Consider the following 21,462-nt stretch of genomic DNA (forward strand, 5'->3'; position numbering starts at 1 on the left):
GTTTATTAAATCTTGCTTATGCAAGATAGAAAGTGATCAAGCCTCATTAGAGAGGAAAAATGCAAAAAATTGTATTCCATCACAGGAAAAATCCAGTATTCAAAAAGGACATAATTGGGCTTGAGCCTCTCAAACTAACAGAGAACAAAATTCAGCACCACCGTTCACAGAGTACAACCATTCTCACTAGACTGAAATTGTAGGAGGTGTAATAAGTAACAATAAGTAATAAGTACAATAAGTAACCATTCTCACCAGCACCATGAAAACAAAAAAGGGGAAACAAAACCATACAAATTTTCACAACAATAACAACACAAACCCTGGAATGAACACAATACATTTAACTAAATTTAGAGCCATGGATACATTTTAGTTAATGCAAAAGAATTTTATCACATTGATCAAGACATCCCGTTTCCCTATGTCCCCTCTAAGACATCAAAGTTGGTACAGTCTCATTTCCTTTAGAATTCCCATAAACAGATCAACTTCCTGTTTGGATCTCTTTGTCACTCGGCTGGTCCACTCCCACAACACACCAGGTACTAAACATTTCAAGTCATCTTAATTACAAAATGAACTTTAACAGTTTGAGCTATGTTTTTATAAATCACATTTTAGCCAAAGAGGAATTTTAACTGGTTTTAATGTTTTAACCTTAAGCCAAATAACTTAGCCTGTGCACTGACTCAGTACAATGACAAATACAGATCTTAAACCAAACCAATATAGTAATGTCCTTTTTATTTATTGATCAAATGCAAAGATGAATATATAAGAATTGTGTGGCCATCATGGCCATCTCACACTGTCACAACATTTGTCCTGTTATGAGATATATGACTCATTTTCTATTATCTCACAGTTCCTTTTATTTTATGATATTTATCTCTTTGTTTTTCCATATCTATATTATTGTGCAGAAACAAAGAAGAGACCGTGCTATGGGGGCACCAGCATCATCTTCAGTCACGAGTGCCTTTCCTGAAGATCCTCCAGTTCTAGATTACAGGGAACCAGAACCTCCCCCTAAGAAGCACATGTAGCAGCAAAGCTTGAAAGCCCTCATTCCGTTCCTTTTTGGCTCACAGTAAGACAGATTCTCAACATATTTGTAAGACTTGAATTTCCTGCTAAGACAAAAACTGAGATAAAACTCACCCTGCAATAAAGCAACAAAATGTACCCTGGACAGGAGATCACAAGGTAAGAGCACAGGACATTGTCTTGTCCAAACTTTTCTCCTTCCTTATCTCTGCATCCCCCTCTCCCTCCTCCTTCCTTTCCACCTGAGTCAAGTCACCAAAAGTTCACTGAGATTGTCTATATATCACATATGGTGTATCTTGTGAATCTATTGTTTTTTCCTTTTCATGTTTGGTATCATTTTAAGTGTCTCAGTGCGATTGGTAAAATGGTCTTAATTTCATTGCAGTCATTGGTATTATGAGAAAGATTGAGAACTTAGGAGAATCTTGTTCTCCTCTCTGGGTGATATCTCCCCCTCCCCCGAAACCAGGTGTTACCCCCTGGGGAACATGAATTGACCCAAAACAAACTCTAAAAAACAAAAACAAATTTGCATAACCCTTCTGTTCTGGTCTGGGTATATAAGGGGAAGTGGCAGAGCAGTCTTGGGGAACCTGTAACCAGGAAAACCCCATGCAGTGCTGTGTCCGTGTCTTCCACACTCACACACCACTGTGTGTCTCTGTCAGGAATGCATTTCTTACTCTTGGAGTAATATTTGAGCGAGTGATGTCATGCATTTATTATTTCTGAATTGGCTTTTAATCATTTACTTGTGTAATTGGCATGACACATTTTTACCTGACAAATAAATGTTACATCTTGATTTATTCTGAAGTTTTCTGAACTCATTATTTTAGTAGATTATGAGGAGGCTGGTGCCACCGCAGCTCTGTGTCCAGGATAGGTCAAACTAAAGGTGCATATGAACAGAGCATTAGGCACGAATGAATAATTGAAAATATGGGATACTCAGAATAATCAAAGATCTAAATTACTTCATAATCAATATTTATGAATATTTTCTAATAAGAAACACGATCTAAATTTGATTATCATTTGAATGGAGTCAGATTAAATGCAGAGCTAAAGAAATATTGAAACTAAATTCCAATAAATTAAGTGAACTTCACTGGAGCGCTGAAAAGACACACACGCATTATACCTTCGTCCACACTGTTGGGCCAATGGGTGGTCTTTACATATTATAAGCATATATTTTTGATTTCAGTAATGAAAGTGATCTGTCCATTTCATCAAGAGATCTGAGAAAAAACAAAAGATCCTTTGTTTTCATGATTGCTAATGCTCAGTTTTTTTCTGTTTTTCTCAACAAGTCTGTTATTCATGTCTGAATATATATGTCTGATAAATTCATAATGTAATGTCAAATGTACATTTTCTAACTTTGCACAGCTCACACCCAGTTGATGACGCTGGTTTCTTCTCCTTCACAACATTTGCATGGATGACACCCATGATGTGGAGGCTCTTTAGGAATCGGTTAAATGAGGACTTCCCCTCGCTCTCGCCTCATGATGGAGCCCACATCAATGGAGAGAGGTATTCTTCATAATCTTTCATTTAAATCTTAGCTTAGTTCAGGAAGTCTCGACAGAATGAGTTGCTGCAGTGTAGCACTTGGCGAACCAAAAAACACTGGTCACACGTTAACTTGTTGTCTGAGGTCTAAGGATGTTTTTCTGAATCCAGGATGAGTCTTGGAGAATGTACAGTATTTGTGGGCAAAAAAACAACTATCTTCAAAAAATTGAAAAGATGTTGTGATTTCTGTTGTGTTCAGGTTCCAGAGACTGTGGGATGAAGAAGTTGCCCGTGTGGGCCTGGAGAAGGCATCTCTTCCTGCTGTGGTCATTCGTTTTCAGAAGACAAGATTAATAGTGTCATTCTTGGCTTCAATCCTATTTACTTTTGCTGTATTTATTGGGCCGGTATGTAAAATTTGTATCATTCAGTTGAATAATCAATAAAACATATTGTTTTATTTTCCTTAAAGGGTTAGTTCACCCAAAAATGAAAATTATTCCATAATTTACTCACCCTCAAGCCATCCTGGGTGTATGTGTCTCTTTTTCTTTCAGCCAAACACAATCAGAGTTATATTCAAAAAATATCATGGCTCTTCCAAGCTTTATAATGGGAGTGAATGGTAACTGAGCCCCAAAAAGCACATCCACCCATCATAAAAGTAATCCATACGGATCCAGGTTAATAACTGATATGAATGGAAAATTTGGGTGAACTAATGCTTTAAAGTGCTTTCTAGTTTATAAAGTCAATCCCCTTTTGAGGGACCCACTTGTAAAAATATAGTAGCATCTGTATATTTTCATGTATAAATAACCATGCTATTTCCTTAATTAAATCATTTATATTGTCAAGTAGAATAAAATAGTAACACATCTTCGAGATCTACCCTTCTCGGTAATATTTCGTATTTTCATGTATAAATAACCATGAGAAAAATATGAAGCATGAAATTATAAAGGCATGCTATTTCCTTAATTAAATCATTTATATTGTCAAGTAGAATAAAATAGTTCCAATTAAATTTGAACTTGCATTCAGTGCTGTTTTTGTTCCTGCCTCACATCATGGGTCTGTTTTGAATGTTATTTTTACATTTGGTTTGTCTTCTAGTCAGTTCTAGTGTATGAAATCCTGAACTACGTGGAACAGCCTGAGACACACACACTGTTGCACGGCGTTGGCGTGTGCGTGGCTCTGTTCGCGTCTGAATTCAGCAAGGCATTTTTTGTGTCACTCATGTGGGCTGTGAATTTGCGTACCGCTGTGAGAGTGAAGGGAGCATTCAACATGCTTGCTTTCAAGAAGATCATCTCTCTCAGGAATCACACCAGCATCAGTGTAGGAGAGGTAAACCAATGAACACTGCCACTTTACTGTCTGCTGAATCTTTTTACTGGTACTCTAAGTAATTAGTATTTATTTACTCTAGTACTCCAACCACTTTTTAATTACCTAAATTATATATAATACAAATAGTGTTTGTCATAAATTGTTGTGTGCATTATTTCTGTGTTTTGTTTCAGACTATAAACGTGTTGACGAGTGATGGTCATCGGATGTTTGAGGCGGTCCTGTTTGGAACATTTCTGCTGTTTGTTCCTTTTCTGCTGATCATATGTGTCATATATGCCTGCTTTATTCTGGGATACACGGCACTAATTGGAATTTTGGTCTACCTGGTGTTCCTCCCAATACAGGTGTGATGGTCTTTTCTGTTTTGTGTAACACATCTTCGAGATCCACCCGTCTCGGTAATATTTAGTATTTTCCCTGTCTGTTTGTATGTGCGCGCTATAGTTATCAATTGCCAGGCTGATTGGTGTGTTCAGAAGGCGGACTGTATCTGTGACAGACAGACGTGTTCGCACAATGAATGAGGTTCTGACCTGCATCAAGCTCATTAAGATGTATGCGTGGGAGGAGTCTTTTGAGAAAACAATCACAGGTTGTCCGTCCGTCCGTATTTTACTCATGACTCTGTGAAATGCTGCGTTTTCTCTTACCCATTCTTTCCTTGTTTCTTTTTTTTTTCGGCTATAGATATTAGGAAAAATGAGAAGTTGCTATTACAAAAGGCTGGTTATGTTCAGAGTTTAAACAGAGTCTTAACAACGATAGCCCCCACACTGGCAACCGTCCTCACCTTCATTGTCCACATTGCACTGAATCTGCCTCTTCAACCTTCTACTGTGAGTGCAAAAAAAAGGCTTATAATTTGCTTTAAAATGGATAAGTTTACACTACCGTTCAAAAGTTAGGGATCAAAAAGAAATGAACTTTTATTACTTTTTTTCTTTTTTCAAATAAATGCTTTTCTTTGGAACTTTCTATTCATCAATGAATCCTAAAAAAAAATGTCTACAGAAATATTAAGCAGTATAACGGTTTTCAACACTGATGATAATAAGAAATGTTTCTTGAGCACCAAATCAGCTCATTAGAATGATTTCTGAAACCGCTTTGCCATCACAACAATAAATTACATTTGAAAATGTACTAAAACAAAAAAAGCTATTTTAATTTGTAGTAATATTTCACAATATCATTGTTTAAATGCAGCCCTTGTTAGCATAAGTGACTTCTTTCAAATCCAATAAAAATCTAACCCAAAATTTTTGAATGGTAGTGTACATGTGTAAAACTTCATTACTTATACATTGATTGATCGATTTATTGTTTTTATTTTGTATTTGAATAATTCTGTTCAAAGCACTGTTCTGTCCTAACTGGCTTAACTGTTGTAATTCCCTACATCACGTAAACTGGCAAATGACTCTGATGTACTTGAAACTTTGATGAAAGAGGTGAGTTTTCTGTTTCCCCACAGGCGTACACTATCATCTCTGTATTTAACTGCATGAAGATATCTATGGGCTTGTTGCCTTTCTCTGTTAAAGCTGTTGCTGAGGCTAAAGTGGCTCTTGCGAGACTCAAGGTTGGACTCATTCACGGGTTTCTCTCAATCAAAATCAAAGATACTTTTCTCTCATTTAAAGAGTTCCTCCTTTTCTCTACGAATTTGTACCTTTGGCCCCAATATCTGCTCTAATTAGGCATTGGTTTAGGACATATTGCGATAGATGTAAATATTGTTCATATGTGTAATTTATAAATAAAGATAAGTGTGTGGAAAATATATTTTCATGTGCTGTATTTTACACATGCTGTAACTTGATGCTCTAAAATGCGTCAGTCACGTCTTTTACATTGAATTCCTGGTTTGCCTCTGCGGTACGATGCAAATAACAGAATATTTAATGATAATGCATCTCTACAGAAACTTATGTTGGTACAGAACCCCAAAGGTTATCTTACCCAGAATAAAAATATGGATTTGGCACTGGTCATGGAAAAGGCCTCATTCTCTTGGAGCCTGCCAGATGACATGAACACCACTGAAAGACCACAAGATCCCTGTCAAAGCGCCACACACCAGTCACACTCCCAACCTTCAATCAGAAGCATCAGCTTCACTCTTTCAAAGGTGTGATATGAATATATTATAATGTGAGGCACTATATGTGTCCTGACACTACAAGAGACTAATGATTCTCTCTTTTCAATCATAGGGAAGTCTGCTTGGAGTGTGTGGCAGTGTTGGAAGTGGAAAAACCTCTTTGATATCAAGTATTCTTGAGCAGGTGTGGCACCTCCTGTCTTTTCTACGTCCAAGACACATGATGTGATGAGGTGTGACTGACAGTATAATTGTTTATTCCTGCAGATGCATCTTGTGAGTGGGTCTGTATCAGCTAATGGAACATTTGCATATGTTTCCCAGCAAGCCTGGATATTCCACGGGACTGTAAGGGACAATATCCTCATGGAAGAACCATTTGACCAAACCAGGTAAAACTAGAGAACACCAAAAACAAAACTGGTCAAAGCACATTCTTTGAACATTCTGTTGAAAAGCGTCGGGAGAGTTCACTTCTGCACAGTAAAATGATTTCCAAAATGTACAATCAAAAACGGGCACTGCGGTTGCCAGAGTTTTACTTTTAAACCAACATCTGACGTTACAGTATAACATTTTACTGGAGGCCAAATGCCAACACAACGTCTATCATATTATCATCTTTATTGGCCAAAAGAGGAGAGCTTAATGGAGAACAGTGGATGATTTAGAGTGATAAATGGCACTAAACTGAACAAAGACGAAAACGTACAGTCATGTGCTAAAGCAATGAAATTACACATGACATTTTTGTTTAGCTACAATAGATCTTGATAAATCTTCTACAGCCTGACCTACGTAAAAAGGTAAAAGGAAAACTTTCATGAAGATATAGTGATTTAAAAATCAAATCTCATGTGTAACACAAATTGAGCTGATGAATAAATATATCTCACAGTTAGTGAGGTGTAGCAAATGAGCCATATTAAATATTAATAATCAATAATAACTGGTTATAATTGATTATGAATATTTGGATCAGTTAATATAATTAACTTACTGTCGTAAATTAATATTACAATCAATTTACCTGTTTGTCCCGTGAACACTCAGGATTAATTATTGAGAGATTACTAAGAAATGTACATTTCCGGGGCATGGGAAATGTCTTTCTTAATTTACAGTACTACTAAGAGCAGTAGCAACAATCTAAATGATTAGTGACTCCAGTTATGAGCTTGAGACACGGACAACTTTACGTGTGACATGAACAAGATTTTATTAACTAGTCTGAACACTTAAACTACTCTAACATACACACACATACATGCATACAGTTTACCAAGGGAAAGAGAACTGAAGCAGAATACAGGAAAGCAAGAAGTTATAGCATTGTTTGAAATTCAGCAGATCAACAGCCTTGAGCAAACCATCAGTTTAGTTCCAACACGCCCTTCCTTAAAAGGGGTAAGGATACTTAATGTATCAAATAATGAGACTAAGTTTGATACTTGCATGTCTCGCCCATTTGAATTAAACTGTCCTGATGCAATTTGTTGAGGCTCCAGTTGATCTTTGCTGAATGTGGTCTTGATGAGAGAGAACCAGTGGTAGTCAGAGTATCTTTGGTGAATGGAAAGACAAGGCCGCAGCCTGGCACAAGTTTGGTGGTCCTTAGAAACTCCTAGTTCAGCATCATCTTCACGTCAGGATTCCAGAAAAGAGTAAGAAAGAGCTAAGAGCTGATCTTGGGTTTTTAAAATGTGAAGAAGTATCACCCTATGGAGGAGTGTCAGAGCCAATGAGAAGATTTCCCTTTGGGGGGGAATTTTTACGACCTATTGTTCAAGCAGGGCATTTGAATATGTAATTTGATTGGAGGTTTAACCCAATAATCTTTAAGATGCTTATAATACTAATGCGTAGCACAAAGTTAGTTAGGAAAATGTAATGTAAATTAACAAATGGGAAACGAAGATTGGATTTTATAGATACCAAACATGCCACACATATGATTGTGGTTAACCATAATATGCAAAGTCTGAAACATTAACCCAATAGAGTTTACAAGAATACAAAAGCCAAACCACATAAAAGGAAAATCATGAGATGGGAAAATTAGATACATGTTTACACATTTCTCAAGTGGTTATATATAGAATATATAGGATTAACAGGGTTTATTTCTCTTCCTCGGCAAGAATTAAGTGAGAGTCGCGGTTCTCTGGAAATTCCTTTGGGTCGTAAAACTCTTATCAGTCTCAATGTGTCCTGTAACAAGACACCGCGTCCTGCCAGTGTGTTAGCTTCATTTGTGATGTTAGTTGTGGGGGAAGTTTCACAGGCCTTTGTTGGGAGAGTGAGTTTGCTGGATTATTCATTAAAGGCACACTATGTAGAAATTGTGTTTTTGTCAAACAGCGACCCCTAGAGTCGCTGTGGAATACTTGCACTGTCGTAAATAGCCTCTCTGATAGATGTAAATATTATCTAAATAGTAAGCAGATCAATGTCATATTAGAGTGTAAAAGAGTAGTTTTGTATGAAACTTGACATTATTTCCCCATGGTAAGTGTGAATTTAGTGAGCAAGGACTCTTTAGACACCACTAACCCATTCGTCTTGAAATGGCAAGTTTTAATTAACCTCAGTGTCAGTCCTACTATGCTCCTATGAAGCTGCCCCTCACCTTTCAAACACATGTAATCTGCCAGATCCTGTTTTATAGCCATGAAGACAGTGAACCGCTTTATGGTGTGTTTTTTAATTGCTTGTAATGGGGTAAATTTCTGGCTCTGGTCACAGTCTCAGCTGCTTTATAATCTGTCAAATTGTTGAACATTGATCCTTTGTACTGAGATGAACTGCTGCATCCCAAAGAAAAGCGGTTATGTGTTTGCTGTGTTTTAGATATGACCGTGTTATTCATGCCTGCTGTCTGAAACCTGATCTGGCAATACTTCCATATGGGGACCAGACAGAGGTCCGTTTCCACATACTCACCAACACTCTGATTGGATACTACTATTTGTTTTTTATTTTATTTAACCATTAAATGTTTATAATACTAAGGAGTACAGTTGAAAGGAATACATATAACGTATGGGGATAATAATATTGCTTGTGTGTGTGTGTCAAGATTGGCGAGCGAGGTATTAATCTTTCAGGTGGGCAGAAGCAGAGAGTCAGTTTAGCCAGGGCGGTGTATTCTAACAGAGACATTTTCCTTTTGGATGATCCTCTGTCTGCTGTCGATGCGCACGTTGGGAAGCACATTTTTGAGGAATGCATCAAGAAAGAGCTGAAGGGCAAATCCGTCATTCTGGTCACTCATCAGCTGCAGGTAATCTCTCTCACAACATAATCCATAATGTCAATCATTTGCTTTGCAGGATTTCTGTCTCAGATTGTGTCAATTTTTGTATGACATTCAAACAATAAATACCGTTTTGGCGTTTGTAAATGTGACGTGACAGATCTCTAGCGGCATGTGAACCGATCATCTCTAGCTAATAGTAAATAAACACGAATGAACACTGTTGAAAGATACAGTACAACTTACCGAAATGTATATTCCTCATACATAATATCGACCAAGCGCCCCTGGTCCCGAGATCGCTACTGCGCGGTCTGGTCCCGAGATCGCTACTGCGCGGTCTGGTCCCGAGATCGCTACTGCGCGGTCTGGTCCCGAGATCGCTACTGCGCGGTCTGGTCCCGAGATCGCTACTGCGCGGTCTGGTCACGAGATCGCTACTGAGCGGGTCTGGTCCCGAGATCGCTACTGCAGCACTCCATAGTTTACTGGAGTTATGATCGATTTTTCTCCATTTAAATAGACAAAATGGTAGCGGTCAGATAAGTATGATCTAAACCAGCTTAATGCTTGTCCTTGAACACCAGTATAATTTTGTAGTCGATCTAAGAGTATTGTGTGATCTATAGTATCGAATGCAGCACTAAGATCAAGTAAAACTAGTATTGAGATACAGCCTTGGTCAGATGCTAAAAGTAAATCATTTGTGATTTTAACGAGCGCAGTTTCAGTGCTATGATGCGGCCTGAATCCTGACTGAAACTTTTCATAGATATCATTTTCTTGCAAGAAAGAGCCCAGTTGAGTGGACACAACTTTTTCTAGTATTTTAGACATAAATGGAAGATTTGAAATGGGTCTATAATTTGCTAGATTATTATGATCTAATTGTGGTTTCTTAATGAGAGGTTTTATAACTGCCAGTTTAAATGTTCTTGGAACTTCCACTACAGGTAACACTTCCTTCAGTAGTTTAGTTGGTATAGGATCTAATAAACATGTTGTTGTTTTAGATGAAGTGATAAGTTTATTTAACTCTTTTTGTTCTATAGTTGTAAAGCACTGTAATTGTTCTTGCGGGGGGATAATTGAGGCTGAATTATAAGGCGCGATTGAGGATTGAACATTTACAATTGTGGTTCTGATGTTTTCTATTTTCTCAGTGAAGAAGTTCATTACTACTAAACTGTAACGGGATATTTTGTTCGGGTGACGTCTGTTTATTTGTTAGTCTAGCCACGGTGTTAAATAAAAACCTAGGATTGTTTTGGTTGTTTTCTATTAGTTTGCGGAGGTGCTCAGTCCTGGCCACTTTTAGGGCCTTTTTATAACGTGACATACTGTCTTTCCACGCGATTCCAAAGACCTCTAAATTAGTTTGTTTCCATTTACGCTCTAAATTACGGGTTTCTCTCTTTAGAACATGCGTAGTATTATTGTACCATGGTGCTTTAATTTTCTCTGTGACCTTTTTTAATTTAATGGGTGCAACAACATCCAATGTTCTAGAGAGAATGGTGCTCATAGTGCTAGTTAATTCCTCTAGTTCATATGTTTGTTTGGGTTCAGGCAGCAGCTGAGACAGATTAGATAAGCAATTTGAGAAATTATCTATGGTGGATGGAAGGATTGTTCCGCAGCATGACATATTACAGCAGTACGTAATATGCAAGTTACCAAGTAATGGTCAGTGACATCATCACTTTGTGGAATGATATCTATATCGGTTGGATCGGTTCCATATGATATAATTAAATCGAGTGTGTGATTAAGACGATGAGTTGGTCCGATGACGTTTTGCTTGACCCCAAAGGAATTGAATAAATCTATAAACGCAGCCCCTAACGCATAATTTGAATTATCTACGTGTATGTTAAAATCTCCAACAATTAATGCTTTATCTACATTGACCAATAGATCTGAGAGAAAATCTGCAAACTCTTTTAGGAAATCAGCGTAAGGCCCAGGCGGTCTATATACCCAAGGCTAGAGATAATATGGATTTTTTTCTAACATCTAAGAGCGTAACATTTAGTACAAGTACTTCAAACGAAATAAACTTATAACCCGTTTTCTGAGTAACATTGAGAATATCTCTATAGATTGTTGCAACACCGCCGCCACAACCAATCAGACGGGGCTCATGCTTATAGGAGTATCCAGATGGAGTAGACTCATTTAGACCGAAATAATCATTTGGTTTAAGCCAGGTTTCAGTAAGGCAAAGTACATCGAAGCTATTATCTGTGACTATTTCATTTACAATAACTGCCTTAGGTGTGAGTGATCTAATGTTTAGAAGACCTAGCTTTAGAAATTGTTTTTGTTTACTAATAGCAACATTTTCTGTTTTAATAACAATTAGATTTTTCCTAGATCCTGCAGTAGATTTATTATTTGATCTCACTAAACGAGGAATAGACACAGTTTCTATGCAATGTTCTACACTAGTATTTATATCATTTAAATTGGTGCAGGAGAGACTATGATTTGGACTTTTGGTTACTAGTCATTTAATGGTATTTAACATTTTGGAGATGTTATCTGACAGAAGATCCGATCCGAATCTGCTTGGGTGTAAGCCATCGGCACGGGACGCTCCCAAAACAGATTCCAATTATTTACAAAGAGCAGTTTCTGCTCATTGCACCATGACATTAACCATTCATTTAGCGCGAATAGTCTACTAAACTTTTCATGTCCTAGTCGGTACGTGGGAAGCGGTCCTGACACAATGATCGTTATATCAGGCGATGTGCTGCGTACCGTATCGATCAGATTCCTGAAGTCTTTCTTCAGAACCTCTGTCTGGCGCAGCCTGATGTCGTTCACTCCCGTGTGCAAGACCACAGTTCCGACGCGCTCGGCATCATTCAGAATCTCGGGAACGCGAGCAGCAATTTCAGAAACAAGAGCACCAGGAAAGCAGTGACTGTGCACCTTACTTTTACCTAACGTAGCGTGTACGTGCCGAACAATGGAATCGCCGATGATCACAGCATCGCGTTCGGTTTCGCGAAGAGGGGAGAAGCGGTTTTGTGTGGATAACTCGAAAACCGGGAGGGGCGGAGAGAGTCTTCTTGGTCTAGACCTGACTCGCGTCTTCCGCTGCGGAACCATCCAGGCTTCGTGGTGGCGTGTTGGAGCCGGAGTGAACGAGACCATGGCTGATCGCGACCTCGGCGCTCGGGACCATGTACCATGTAATTGTACCATGTAAACATTATAACATTGTTGTCACTAAACCTAATAAAATTCAGTTTAGTTACTAAAATGTTTTGACAATCATAATACACTTATTGTGATGCAAAATTGTTTTATTTAATTTTTAAAATTTTTACTCAAAAGTTGGCAGCTATAGATGTGTATGTGTCCTCAGCTGCTCCGCTCTGTTGTGTTTGCAGTATTTGGAGTTTTGTGATGAGGAGGTGTTGTTGGATAATGGGGAGATAATGGAGGCAGGCACTCACAGTGATCTGATGAAAGCTAAAGGCCACTACGCTCATCTCATTAACAACATCCAGAGCAACGTAACCACTCTCGATTAGTTTACACATGACATGAGCCATTCAAACACTACAACTCATTTACTCCGTTGACATGTATTGGCTTCCAATACTAAACTACACATTTCCTCTTATTTTTCACTTTTGTATCATATAGGAAAATACAGAAGCTGATTCCAACACACACACTAAACACAATGACTCTAAACAGACCAATGCAGATGAGCCCAAAGTCAACGGCATAGAAAACCCAGGTTAGTGGATGAAAGTGTTATCTCAGGGTGTTATCTCATTTTGGATCTCTTTAGGAGCTGACCAAGTGTAAACTTTTTCAAGCAGTCCTTTTAAATAAATTATTATTTTTCAAATATATATATTTTTTTAAATGATTTAAAAATATATGATGTTTTCATTATTAACTGCAGTGACTTTTCCTGACATTATTTTATTTTGTAATAAATTAAAAAAGACTAAATTCTTCACTATGCAAATATGTAATTTATTTATACATTTTTGCAATATCACAATTATTTAATATAATTAAATAACATAATTAATAATAATTGAATTATAAAAGAAAGGTTTATCAAAGCACAGACGGCTAAGGTTTATCAAAGCAAAGCATGAAGGCTTCCATAGAAGTTTCTATAAACACCTTTACGTTTAGCGTGAACATTTTAAGCACATCATTTTGTGTTACAGATGTGAGCCAAATTTGTTTTCACCTAACTTGATAGCCTTTGGAGGAATTACAGTTTACATATGCAATCCCTACATCTTCCAAATATTAAATGTAATGATCATGCATTTGTGGCAATCTGGGTTTCAAGTGTTTACTACAGTGCCAATTATGGCACTAAACTGACTACGCCACCCCGGAAATGGGCCGGGGACCCACAGTTACATAAACTGTAAAGCACACAGATTTGCAGTGGCTGAGTCAGACACGATTCACAGATTTTATTCAATACAAACAATAAAATACAAACTGATATCTTTTGAATATAGAAACATTAAAGAAAGGAGAATGCATCAGTCATGGAGCATCACACACACACACACACACACACACACACACACGGGGAGTTCATCTTGCCTATCCAATAAACACAGCAACTACTCGTGCTCTCACACAACACCAAATTCACCCGCTGTGAACACTGCAGATCGATAGGACACACACAGGACTCTGGCTAATCTGGAACCCCAATTCTGAGTGGAAGAGAAGACAATATAATACAAACAAATTCCATGTAGCCAAATGGTCTATCAATTACACTTGTCACGTGCTACCAGAAATAATCAGTTTGTCAAAATAACGCAATCGTTCACTGGCTGATACTAGTTAACTCTGTCAGCCCAGCGGCCGTCCTATAAAAATATATTCTCAGACTGCAATACAATAGAATACTCAAAAGCACATTCACAAACAACCAACATTCAAAGAGACATAATATTCACAATAAAACACAATAGTAGTGACAAAAAAAAACCAGTAGCTTCTCGCCACTGTAAGTTACTCAAGTCTTAATGTCAATTCTGGAAAAGACTAAATTTAGATGCGTCACTACAGGCTGTTAACGCACTATCGTTCCATTCGTCAGGGAGACCCTCGTTCACTGAAATGAGATCGTCGAGTAATTAGAGTAAAAGTACAGATCGGCAGTAAATGCGTCGTTCCAGTAGAAGGCAAAGGAATGGTCGAAGACTGCTTGCAGAGGAGAATACAACTCCGTTCCGAAGCCTCCAGTTCGAATAATGACTTCCAGCTGCAGGCAATCCTGATTCACAGGACCAACAATGGGTCACATAAAGCCTAACAGCGCCCACGAAGCCTGCTGCAACACCTCCTGGCCCCCGTGTCACTGCGTCTGGTAACTCATACCGCCCAGTGCACTCGATGGCGTGCAAATTGTGGCCTCATATTGACAAATAGTTGTTTGACATGTCTAACATACTCCTCAGCCAAACACTCCTGGACATAAACACGGTGCGCCAGAAATGACGTCACTTCCCAGGAACCAGAAAGATGCGCTTAATGAGATGTCAATCTCATCTCCTTTTATACTCACTGAACGCACCGTATCCGCCCCTAATCACTCTCGTAATTGATCGCATCACATTGATCGAATTGCATTCATAAGCAATTCATCCTCTTACTGTAAAAAAAAAAAAAAGTTGAGAAACCTTAAAAGTTTAAGGCAACCAGCTGCAGGACATTTTTGAGTTTTCTCAACTTACGTGTTTGAGTTATCTCAACTTTTTTCATGTTAAATAGTTGAATAAACTTTAAAAACTGAATTTGTCATACAAAACGTAAGTTGGATTTTTTACAGTGTGTGCACTTTTGGTGAGACAAACATCTGCTAACATACATCTATCTTTCTTTTATCTTTCTAGCTTTTGAAATGTCTGATGAGAAACATGTAACAAATGAATTACCCAAAGACTCCACAGAAACAAGAGGTAGATGTATAAACATCTTCACAATATATAATTATGAATAAGTCCATTATGTTCACTCAGTGTGTTCAGTTTAATCTGATTTATAGGTGTGTGTGATTGATTGATTGATTGATTCAGGGAAAGAGGATCAGTTGGTAACACAAGAAGTGTCCCTTGAAGGTTCAGTTACGTGGAGGACTTACCACCAATACTGCAAAGCTGCTGGAGGTTTCTGTTCTTTGCTGTCTCTCTCCATCTCGGTCTCTCTGTCCGTACGTTATAAACGCTGTAACACTGTTTCACATTCTGTCTTTCTCTTTACTTCTATCTCTGTAGGGTATACACTGCTGGCAGTTGTTATACTTGTCTTCACTCTTCATGTGGGATCGACTGCTTTCAGCAATTGGTGGCTCAGTTACTGGTTAGAACAGGGATCAGGGGTAACACACACACACACACACACACACACACACACACACACACACACACACACTCATCAAGACCTTACCATCCCTTTTCAAACTGTTTTCTCTCTGTGTTCTTGTAGAACAATTCCAGTCCTAATCTAACAGCAAACAGCGGTGATATCTCAGAGAATCCAGACCTGCCATTCTACCAAATGATTTATGGCATTATTATTGTTGTCATGGTCCTGCTGAGTGTTGCCAAGGGCTACACCTTCACTAAAGTCACACTGCGTGCCTCTTCCGAACTCCACGACACAATGTTCAGACAGGTAAGATTAGCAGATTTACACTCCCTGAATTTTAGCTTTTAGATCATATTATTCACAACCTTTTTGACCCGAAGGCCCACGCAAATGTCTAAAATAAGAAAAAATATATATATTTAGTAGACATCAGTATCACTACTGATCAGTAATCATTCATAGTGCATTGTAAAAAGATGCCATTAAAACAAATATTTAAAATAAACCATCTTTATTTTTTCTACATTATTTTGGAGATTCAATGTGAAAGTATTACAATATAAAAAAATAAAAATAAAATCTGCAATGTTAGGTATGAATAATCTCGATAATAATTAATTACAGAAAAAAATTGATTAAATAATCTGTTTTAAACATTTGACACACATATATAATTTTATTTATTTATTTTATATATTCTTTTTTTCAGATATGTACATGGTGAATTTTTTAATGTTTATTTTAATGTTTATTTTATTATTATTAGTAGTATTATTATTAATAATAATAATAATAATAATAATATATTAGTGATATATTAGATTAACCATGATTCATTTTGTGATTCCAGAAGTTTAAAAAACTGAACTGTTTTTTTTTATTTTAATTTAGATTAGAGAGAGATTGTTTTTCTTTATTAATAATAATTTATTAACTTAAATAATTTTTATTCATCCTGCAGCCTCATGGTTGACACAAACTCCTTTTTGAATGCAAGTGATGACGTTTAATAGGACAGAGTTTGTTTAGTGAGCATTGTGCTAATATTTGTTCAGTAAAATGAAAACCATTTGAGAAGAATTGTGATACCATTTGACTATATTTTTCATCAGATCCTTGGCAGCCCAATGAGTTTTTTCGACACGACTCCAACCGGCCGCCTGGTGAACCGCTTCAGTAAAGACCAAGATGAGGTCGACACAGTCTTGCCGTACAACATGGAGAACTTTCTGCAGTTCTGTCTGATCGTGACCTTCACCGTTCTCATCATCTGCGCAGTATTCCCATTCCTCCTGATCGCCGTGGTAGTTCTCGGACTCATCTTCGCCTCAATCCTATAGTAAGACACGAACATCGCACCTTAACATCATAAGATGTGTTTTTGATCAGAAGTGGAATATAAAGATTTCAATCACAGATTCATGGCGTTTTCTTTTGCCCTAGTGTTTTCCAAAGGAGCATTCGTCAGATGAAGAGGATGGAGAATGTGAGCCGTTCTCCCTGGATCTCTCTCACCACCTCTACCATACAGGGACTCGGCACCATCCATGCCTATGACAAAAGAAAGCAGTACATTGAACGGTAAGATATTACTGACAATACAATTTTATATTAGAATATATTTAAGAAAGACATTACATGTTGCACTTGAAATGAGTGACCCTCATGAATCATTCCCCAGTAATTATCCTAAGCTATAACACACAAGCAGAAGTGTTAATATTTAAACCAACAATACGATTACGAGTGTGATATTGCTTCTATGCAACAGTCTAATAAACACAAAGTTAATATTGAAACTGAAATTGAATGGCAACACAATAAAACACAATTCTTTGTTTTCCTCCACCAATGAAACTCCACCAAATTCCTGAATGAAACTACTTTTGACTGAATCAGTTGAATCACTCCTGATGTAATGTTGTAACCTGCAAAAAGAGTCCCAGTGTACCGTATACTGCCAAACAAGGATCAGAACTAACTGTTGTATCGTTTTAAATTACATTTAGGCCATGCGAACTGTGGCTATAATATATGGCGGAATAGCACTTGGGACTCGGGAGCGCTTCGACTCGACGCAGTAATATCATCACTCCTGAAAAATCCTCTCCCTCTCACTTCTGTCATTAGAACCAACGTGACTTATTACTGCGCCGAGTCGAAGTGCTCCAAGTGCTATTCCGCCATGCATTATAGTTATCCTTTTTAACCCGCTTAGAAAAGCGCCACGTTTTATTTTGTGTCACCATACTTGGTCGTGTAACTACTCGTGTAACTGTTTTTAAATAGGGAAAACATTGATGTGTTTGGTCGCTTCTAACTTCATCTCTGTTTGATCCCTAATGAATGAACTGGGCTAAGCTAAGTGCTAGCAAAGTGTCGCCGCGCGATTGAGTGCACACACTGAGATGAGAGAGGTATGTATCAGCTCGTCTTAGTTAAGGGAATAACATAGTTTAATATGAAAAAACGGTGGAGTGTTCCTTTAAGAGAACTCGTACGAAATATTTTTTTCTCTTCACGCAAAGCCAACACTAATAAGCTCAGAGCCTGCGTTGCCCCCACAAATGTAGCAAACATCCAATGAATTCAAAGCCTCAAATTGTTTGTGTTTCCAATAACAGGTTTAAGACGCTGAGTGACATCAACTCAAACCACTTCCTGCTGTTTAACTGTGGGACTCGCTGGCTGTCGTTTTGGCTAGGCTTCCTGTCCGCTACTGTGACTCTAATGGTGGCACTGTTCGTAGTGCTCAGCCCCAATGAGGCCATAAACCCTTCTCTAAAGGGCCTGGCCTTATCTTACACGATACAGGTAACTCTCACAGCTAGACTAAGGGGCTGTTTACACCTGGCCACTTCATGCGTTTTCTCAGATCGGATAGCACTAAGACCAGGTGTAAATGCCCTCCAAAACGCATTCGAGACGGATTTGAATCCGATCGCTCAAACCACTTCAGGAGGAGATCTGAGACGCATTCCAGACGAAACTGGACAAGTGTAAATGCATCTGGTTGTTGAAACCACATATGGAAATTGTGCTCCTCCCAAAAATGCTTAAAAAAATAAACGTGTGAGAGCGTGTTATAGGCTATATGTTATCGACAAATATGACGATGCTACTGGAACACGCTCAACTTTATTCATTAAGCCAACGTGCAAACTATCGCAAATCACAGTGAAAGTAAGTCGCAGACGCTTAACACAATCATCTTCATTAAAAGTAGAGAAATGAAATGATCTTACCAGGGCTGTTGCCGCTCTCTCTTATTGCGGTCTTTGATTTTGAAATTTTAGCTGATGATCAATAAAAGCATATCTGTTGATTTCGGTGACGTGCACTCCATTAAAACTTCATATCGTGCGGGAATTGAAGATCGGATTTAAATCCGCTTTGCAAAAACACATTTATGTGATCAGGTGTAAATGGAATCGTTTTGATAAATTTGAATTAATTGAATTGAATTAATGTATTTATTTCGAGCAATATATAATGACACCTAACAAAGGCAATAAAGAAGCATTTTGATTAATCTATACAACAAGTTAAATTGATCATAATTTAACAACATAATTCCATATATTGCTCGAAACGGAGTGGGTAGAAGTCAAACTTATTTAAACCCACCCCGGTTACAATTAACAGGAAAAAACAAAAAACAAAAACAAAGGTAGTTGCTTCCTTAATTATTAACATTATCATAACACTCAATTAATTGTATATATAAATACGTATGAGAAAAAAACATGAAAAAGAAAATGACAAAAAAAAAAAAACAACACAAAAATATCTTCAATATTTAAGATATATAATCCATATATTACTGCAGGTAACAGTCCCAGACTATTCCATAGTTTAACCCCGCATACAGACACACAAAAACTCCTCCTAGTTCTGATCGTTGGTATTAAAAAGTTCCCATAACTCCTCAAACTATACAACTGCTCTCTCTGTGTGAATAATTTTTGTATGTTAGCAGGTAATAGGTTATGAAATGCTTTGAATAAAAATTGTGCTGTATTAAATTTAACTAGGTCCCATATTTTTAATAATTTCGATTTAAGAAAAAGTGGATTTGTGTGTTCAAGATATTCAGCCTTGTGTATGGTACGTAAAGCCCTTTTTTGTAAAATAGTGATTGTATTAAGTTATTATAATTATTTCCCCATACTTCAACACAGTAAGTTAAGTACGGTAGAATTAGGGAACAATACAATATACGGAGTGTATTCTCATCAAGAACCTGTTTGGCTTTATTTATTATCGCAAGGCTTTTGGAGACTTTGGTTTTTATGTGTCTGATGCGAGTTTTCCAAGTTTTTCATCTATCTCAATCATCTTATCCGTTGCCAAATAATATAGCTTTAGTTTTATCTAAATTTAAAGATAATTTATTACTATCCATCCATTTTTTTATATTCCTTAGTTCCGTATTTACCTTATCATAATTGTCATTACAATAGAAAATGTTGTTATCATCTGCAAACGAATCCCTTGAGTAATTTAGAAACATGAAATATATAATTGATGTATAAGTTGAATAGTTTAGGGCCCAATACTGACCCTTGGGGGACACCACAATAAATTACACGACAGTCAGAAGAGGACTCACCCATCTGCACATATTGCGTTCTGTCACTCAAATAGCTTTTTACCCAGTTTCCAGCCACCCCTCGTATCCTTTAGTTTCTTGAGTAATATTGCATGATTGATAGTGTCGAAGGCTTTTTTCAAATCAATAATATTCCAATGGTAATTTTTTTATTATCCAATGCATTTGATAATTCTTCTGTAGCATCAATTATAGCCGTGGATGTAGATCTTTTGCTTCTAAATCCATATTGACTTTCATTAATCAGTTTATATTTTTCAAAAAAAAATTCTAATCGAGTATTAAATATTTTTTTCTAGAATTTTTGAAAATTGAGGAAGCACTGAGATTGGTCTATAATTGGTAAAATTATGTTTATTTCCATTTTGAACAGTGGAATAACTTTTGCAATTTTCATTTTCTTGGGAACACAACCATTTAGTGACTGATTACAGATGTGCGTTAGAGGTGTAATCAGTGACTGATTACAGATGTGCGTTAAATCAGATCCGATCTGAGGAAACACATGAAGTGGCCAGGTGTAAACGGCCCCTAAAACAGTAGGCGAACAACTGAAGGATATCTGAGCACTTTGTGTTCATGCCGTTTCAGCTGACTGGAGTCCTTCAGTTTGTGGTGAGATTGTCCACTGAGCTGGAGGCGAAGTTCACCAGTGTAGAGAGACTGCTGGAGTATATTACGGTAAGAGACGAACATTAGGTCAACCTTCGGGTCATCATGCATTCATATTCAGTTTAGCCAGTTCAGATAATCATGAACATGGTTTTATCACTGCTTCATTGTGTGCTGCAGAGTTGTGTATCAGAGGGTCCACGAAGTGTCAAAGGTGCTCACGTCCCCGCCGGCTGGCCACAGGAGGGCGCCATTACCTTTAAAAACTACAGTATGAGATACAGGGACAACACGCCCATGGTCCTCAGTAATCTCCACGTTCATATTAATCCAGGGGAAAAGCTTGGCATTGTGGGACGTACTGGCTCTGGTGAGAGAGAACATGTTCTATTCAAAGCTTAATTTTATGTTTTTTAAATGTTACGAATCATTTCCGCTTGTTGTTATGAGTTCAGATTGATGTAGTAATGCATAATGGATTAAATTAAGAGATGGGGGGAATCAATGTTAAAGTCGTCATTCGACTTTATGACCAAATGTGGCTGCCATCATAAAAATGCA

The 21,462-nt window shown here is 37.5% G+C and overlaps 1 pseudogene across 1 annotated transcript in view; it reads left to right on the forward strand.

The window, feature by feature from the left end:
* Nucleotides 1-947: 947 nt before the first annotated feature.
* The window catches only part of LOC311079863 (ATP-binding cassette sub-family C member 12-like), a 36,954-nt pseudogene continuing 16,439 nt past the window's right edge, over nt 948-21,462 (forward strand). Inside the window, exons 1-24 of the transcript in view lie at nt 948-1,093; nt 2,449-2,595; nt 2,837-2,984; nt 3,694-3,930; nt 4,107-4,280; nt 4,381-4,528; nt 4,624-4,772; nt 5,411-5,518; nt 5,861-6,067; nt 6,153-6,224; nt 6,308-6,432; nt 8,891-8,963; nt 9,120-9,323; nt 12,701-12,826; nt 12,960-13,056; nt 15,203-15,268; nt 15,386-15,475; nt 15,584-15,687; nt 15,795-15,983; nt 16,790-17,016; nt 17,121-17,258; nt 18,302-18,491; nt 20,881-20,970; nt 21,082-21,271. The product of the transcript in view is annotated as an ATP-binding cassette sub-family C member 12-like (transcript). The remainder of the gene's footprint in view (nt 1,094-2,448; nt 2,596-2,836; nt 2,985-3,693; nt 3,931-4,106; nt 4,281-4,380; nt 4,529-4,623; nt 4,773-5,410; nt 5,519-5,860; nt 6,068-6,152; nt 6,225-6,307; nt 6,433-8,890; nt 8,964-9,119; nt 9,324-12,700; nt 12,827-12,959; nt 13,057-15,202; nt 15,269-15,385; nt 15,476-15,583; nt 15,688-15,794; nt 15,984-16,789; nt 17,017-17,120; nt 17,259-18,301; nt 18,492-20,880; nt 20,971-21,081; nt 21,272-21,462) is intronic.

This window comes from Abramis brama, assembly GCF_963993115.1.
Source record: "Abramis brama genome assembly, chromosome: 3".
NCBI lineage: Eukaryota > Metazoa > Chordata > Actinopteri > Cypriniformes > Leuciscidae > Abramis > Abramis brama.